The 6632-nt window shown below is 36.6% G+C and overlaps 1 pseudogene; it reads right to left on the minus strand.

Moving 5' to 3' along the window:
* Positions 1–3060: 3060 nt before the first annotated feature.
* Positions 3061–6406, minus strand: LOC140517430 (importin-7-like; annotated as a pseudogene).
* Between the last annotated feature and the right edge of the window lie 226 nt (positions 6407–6632).

Genomic DNA, 6632 nt, shown 5'->3' on the forward strand with positions numbered 1-6632 from the left:
TCATTACACTTTCAACAAAAGTCTGGCATAGGTTACAGGTGAGTAGAAAATTTTATTTGAGGACATTCCATATTCCAACTACAAACATCTTTACTACTTGTCCTCATGCCTATAATTTTCTCACTTTTCTCTTCCCTGGCTTCCTTCAAGTCCTGGTCAAAATCCCATTCTCTAGAAAAATCCTTTCCTGATTCCCCTTAAAATCTTCCTTCTGTTAATTTATCCTGCATATATCTTCTCCACGAATAGTTATTTGCTTGTTGTCTCCCCAATTAGACTGTGAGCTCCCTAAGAATAAGGACTATTTTTTGCCTTTTTTGAATCCCCATAATTTAGCCAGCTTAGTCTGGCATGTAACGTAAAGTGCTTAATAAAGGTTTATTGATTGAATAACCAACTCAATACATGAGTACATTTCTTTAAGTTGTGACCATTTTCTGTACTGATTTCATAAAATAAAATACTTCATGGAGACAAATCAAGAAAAAAAATTCCTCCCCTAAAACTTCTCTCATCCTAAATAAATTAAATTTTAAAAAATTGTCCAAAATCTACTCATTCATTAAAGTAATCCACACCAAGTAGTATAGCATCACAATTCCTAGAGAAGTTAAATGAATTATATGAAGAAATAAACAGCAACACTATCATAGTAGGGGACTTCAACCTCTCCTCAGAACTAGATAAATCTAACCCCAAAATAAAAAAAGAAAGAAGTTAAGGAGATGAACAGAATTTTAGAAAAGTTAGATATGCTTGATCTCTGGAGAAAACTGAATGGGGATAGAAAGGAATATACATTTTTCTCAGTAGTACCTAGCAACCACACAAAAATTGACCACATATTAGGGCATACAAACCTCACAAACCAATGCAGAAAGGCAGAAATCTTAAATGCATCCTTTTTTAGATCATGATGCAATAAAAATTGCATGTAATAAAAGGCCATGGAATGTCAGACTAGAATTAATTGGAAACTAAATCCTAAATTTAATCCCAAAGAATGAGGTCAAACAGTAAATTATAGAAAGGAATGTCAGACTAGAATTAATTGGAAACTAAATCCTAAATTTAATCCCAAAGAATGAGGTCAAACAGTAAATTATAGAAATAGTCAATAACTTTAACCAAGAGAATGACAATAATGGGACAATATACCAGAACTTGTGGGATGCAGCCAAAGCACTATTTAAGAAAAATTTTATATTTCTCTATGGTTATGTGAATAAAATAGAAGAAAAAGAAATCAATGAATTGGCATGCAAATAAAAAAAGTTAGAAAGAGAACAAATTAAAACCTCCCAATTAAATACCAAATTAGAAATTCTGAAAGCCAAAGGAGATATTAACAAATGAAATTTAAAAAACTATTGAACTAATAAATAAAACTATTGGTTTTATGAAAAAAAAAAACAATAAACATAAACCTTTGGTTAATATGATTAAAATACAGAAAGAAGAAAAACATATTACCAGTACCAAAAATGAAAAGGGTGAATTCACAATAAATGAAGAAGATATTAAAACAATAATCAGGAGCTATTTTCCCTAACTATATGTCAATAAATCTTCCAATCTAAATGAAATAGATGAAGTTACAAAAACATAAATTTCCCAGATTAACAGAAGAGAAAATAAAATACTTAATAATGTCATTTTAGAAAAAAGAAATTGAACAAGCTATCAATGAACTCCCTCAGAAAAAAATCTCCAGGACCAGATGGATTTACAGATGAATCCTATCAAACATTTAAAGAACAATTAATTCCTATACTATATAAACTTTTTAGGAAAATAGGCAGTCCTACCAAATTCTTTTTATGATGCAAATATGGTGTTGATACCTAAACTGGGAAGAGCCAAAACATGGAAAGAAAATTATAGACCAATTTCCCTAATGAGGATTGATACAAAAAATTTAAATAAAATAATAACAAAGCGATTATAGCAACTTATCACAGGGATAATGACCAGGTGGAATTTATACCAGTAATGCAGTACTGGTTCAATATTAGGAAAACTGTCAGCATAATTGACTATAACAAAATTAACAGGAATCATATGATTTTCTCAACAGATGCAGAAAAGGGGGATTTTTCTGGGAAGATGGTGGAGTAGTCAGAAAATTCCAAGTTCTCAAGATTTTCCTGCACAAAAGGGATAAAATTGTGCTTCAGGGTAAACAAAGAGCAGGTAAAAATAAATAAGAATAAGAGTAGTACTGGGGTCCTTCTGAGAAAATTATAGATTTGAAGAAAAATCCCAAGACAATTTTTGGTCTCTGTGAAGAGTAAACACCTCTAGCTTAGGGTCTGCTTTAACAATCTGCAGCAAGCCTGGTGGTTGGGGGTCTGGGAGGCTGCCTCAGCCCCAGTCAAAAGAACTTCACACACACACACACACACACACACACACACACACACGTTGGGCAGCTGAGCCAGGGAATATTGAGCAAACCTCCACTGACAAGGAATGTCAGACCCAACTGTGCTGTGGAGAGACTGGCAGGGGTGCAAGAAGAAACCGGCACAAGCCTGGTAAATGCAGAAGCAGTGGAGCGGGATCCTGCTGACTGTGGGCACTTATGGGAGGCTAGAAGTTTGGCTTTGATTCCAGGCTAGAGGGGAGAACTAAAGATCTGAGTCAAGAGGCAACATCCCCCATCCCTCAGGAATTGAGGTGATTACAAAAATTAAGTTACTACCACCAAAATGCACAGGCAAAGGAGAAAGAATCCAACCACAGAAAATTATTAAGGGAATAGAGAAGACTAGGGTTTGTCTTCAAAGGAGGATATTGAAACAAAGATACTCTCTTCTACTCCAAAGAGTCAAATGGTCACCTGCTCAAAAAGAATTTATAAAAGAACTTTAAAAATCAAATGAGAGAGATTGAGGAAAAACAACAAAAATAAAAACAATTCAAGAAAATAAGATTATGAAAAGAAAATCAATGAATTAGAAAATGAGATCCAGAATCTTTTTTTGTTCAGGAACCACTACTAGCAGGAACACAAGCTCTTTACTACAATCACATAGTGGCAGGAAAGAAAGGGCTAATTCAATTCATCCCAGGGGCTGGACCTCCAAATTTGAATGAACTTGGCACAGCTGGAACACTGAATTTGTGTCCTCCATGTTTCTCAATCATTTTGGATTCATGGGCTGCACGTCTCTGCTCTACCAGAGTTGCTATGTCTTGTAACTGTTTTCTTTGTTCTTCATTAAGACCATGAGTCAGAGCTTGGTACCACACAAGATTATGATTTAATAGTCTGAAATACAGCTTTAAATATCTGATACCCATCAACAGGGTTCTCTTCATAATCAATGTTTGTGGAATAGCCTTCCAGGACAGCTTCTTCTGCATCATCTTCTTCCCACTCTTCATCATCACCATCTTCTCCTACCTACTTAGGCAGAATCTTTAAATATTCTTCTCCATCTTCATCAATATCATCTTCATCACTTCCAAGTTCTGTTTCTTCATCATCATCAGCTTCATCACTATCATTTTCATGCTCTGCATTACAAGCATATGCTCTTTTTAACCCATTAAATAAAAGGATAAAAGCTAGAAGAACTTGTTCCAAAACCTGATTTAAAACTTGCAGTATTTGTTCCAAGTCAATAAGAGCACACAAGCCTAGAACACACATATTTCTATTGTGAAGCCCCAAGAAACAATCAGCATCATTAAGCCACTATGTAAAAAAGTGATTTTTGACAGGTTCAACTTTGTTGGGGAATGGAAGGTTTTCTAAGGTGTTGAGGAGCAGATGAGGATTGTAATAAAGAGCTGCAGTAGCAACCTGAAGACATTGTTTGGAATTCACTTGCTTTGATCTCTCTGGTCAGTCTCTCCAATGCAGTTTCCACAAACAGGGGAATACAATGGTCAATGCCATACCCTTTGCATTGTAGAATGATCATTTCCAACAACTTGGCTGCATGATATTCTGCATCTTCTCCTGCTACACCTGTCAAGACCTTTTTGTACATGCAACATATTTTAAGATATTTGGAATCTGACAAAAGAGTATTTGTGTCCATGGTTACATAATTATGGAGACGAGACATCATATCTCTAAAGTATCAAAGCCATCCTGTTGAAAGACTTCAAATACAAGAGGCAAAAGTTGCCACATTTGTGGAGAGACTTGCTGACAGGTCAAACTGTGAGCTAAGGAAAAGATTTCCTCACAGATTCTAAAACATGCTGTTGTAAAACAGTACCAATGACTTGCAAACAGATGCCCTCCAACTAATGTGTTATCTCTTTGCCATCTTCTACCACACTAAGAAGTGTGTCGATTGTGTTTAAGATTACCATAGCTGTTACTGCTTTATCACTACTTCCTTCTTCATCTGACCCAGTCTGGATTACCTGGTTAGATGTCATGGTCAAGTGCTGTATCATTTCAACAGCAAGAGGAGTAACTTCTTCACTGTACTTGAAAATCATTTTCTGAATCACATTAGTCAGATCATCATTTTCAGTCTCTGAAGAAGAGCCTGGATCGCAGGCCTGATGAATGGGGTAATGTGTTCCTTAGCGTTCTCCTGATTGCCAGCCAGAACTTGAAGGGCAATAGCAGCTTCCACTTTCACAGGCATCTCTCTATCATCAATCAGACGTTGTCTGGTCAGTTCCAAGGCTGTCTGCAGGTCCTGGTCACTCTTAAACTTCACTTCACAGAAACAATGAAGCACCCAGCAAGCCTTTAAAAGATTTGATCAACAAGTAAAAATGCCTCCTTTCAAGGGATCGAAGGATATGATATTCCAGAGATCAGAGGAGCCAGGATTGAAACCAAGAATCACCTATCCAGAAACCTGAGTAAAATTATTCAGGGGAAAAAATGATCATTCAATGAAATGGAAGACTTTCAGACATTCTTGATGAAAAAACTAAAGCTGAAAAGAAAATCTGATTTTCAAATACAAGAATCAAGAGAAGCATTAAAAGTTAAACAGGAAAGAGAAATCATAAGGGACTTACTAAAGTTGAACTGTTTACATTTCTTCGTGGAAAGATAATATTTGTAACTCTTGTGACTTCTCTGTTTTAGGGTAATTTGAGGAATTATGTACATATAGAAAGAGGGCACAGGGTGAGTTGAATATGAAGGGATGCTATCTAAAAATAAAAAAGTCAGGGGTGAGAGAGGAATATATTGGAGAAAGAGAAAGGGAGAAATAGAATGGGGTAAATTATCTCTCACACAAATGAGGCAATAAAAAGTTTTTTCAATGGAGGGAAATAGGGGGAAGGTAAGAGGGAAAGAGTGAGCCTTACTCTCATCACATTTGGCTTAAGGAGGAAATAACATGCACACTCTATTTGGTATGAAAATCTATCTTAATCTACAGGAAAGTAAGGGGGAAGAGGGTAAGTGGGGGCTGGAGAGATGATAGAAGAAAGGGCAATTGGGAGGAGAGGATAATTAGAAGTAAATATTTTTGAGGAGGGACAGGGTCAAAAGAGAGAATAGAATAAATGGGGGGACAGGATAGGATGGAGGAAAATATAGTCTTTCACATCATGACTGCTATGGAAGACATATAACCTATGTCAAAGTGCATGCCTTCTTAGTGGGGATGGATGGAGAGGGAGAAAAACGTTGAAACTCAAAGTTTTAAAAACGAATATTAAAAATTATTTTTACATGCAACTAGGAAATAAGACATACAGGCAATGTGGTATAAAAATCTATCTTGCCCTATAAGAAAATGGAGGGGACCTCCCATTGAAGAGAGATTACACTTATACTGCTTGGTTCTAGATGTCAGGATCAGCAATAATGGGTGTAAGGTATAAGGAAGAAGATTAGGGCTAAATATAACGAATGACTGGTTAATGATTAGAGCTATCCAAAATTCAAATGAGATGCCTAAATATGTATGTATTTCTAGATGATTACAGGTCTTTGTGCATTACCTAGAAATTTGTAGATATGATTCATAATTCACAGAAGGGCTGGATTATATGTACGCTGAGGTCTTTTTCATATTCTATGATTAAAAAAGAAACTTTCAGAAATAAAAAATAAAGGGCCTTTGTTTAGCTCCTTGCTAAATCTTAGGCCCGCTGCTTTTGTGTCAATAAAGCTCCCAATGGCTGCAGAGAAGGTCTAAGTGAATTCACTCACATTTTGAACCAGTTCTCCCATATCTCTCTCTTTAACATAATGGTGCTGAAACCTGGGAGTCCAAATATTAATTGGACTCTGATGACCTTCTCTTAGACACTGAGATAAGAGGTAAAGGTCTTTTTCTTTGTTCTCCTCCCCAGACCTTTCTGCTCCCCCTGTCTCCCTAGCAGTGAGACCCCTGCAGTGCCCAGACATTGCCAGCCGCGTCTGTAGCTCCACTGACTTCTGGGTGGTCAGACTGTGGACCCTCATATAAGGGGACACCCTTGTGCTGGGTCTGTCACATTTTTTTTCCTTTCTTCCTGGGACACTGGGAAAAGTGGTGAGAGGCTACTTGGAGACTGCTGGGAAGGGTACTGGGGGAGGAGATATTAAGGAAAAGCAGCTAGTGTTCCATTGTAACACAGTCTGACCTCAGTATAATCTAGAAAAGTAATTGGTGAAGTGGGTTTCTAAACAAAACAAGCTTAGTAAGAAA

The sequence above is a fragment of the Notamacropus eugenii genome, chromosome 1 (assembly GCF_028372415.1).
Source record: "Notamacropus eugenii isolate mMacEug1 chromosome 1, mMacEug1.pri_v2, whole genome shotgun sequence".
NCBI lineage: Eukaryota > Metazoa > Chordata > Mammalia > Diprotodontia > Macropodidae > Notamacropus > Notamacropus eugenii.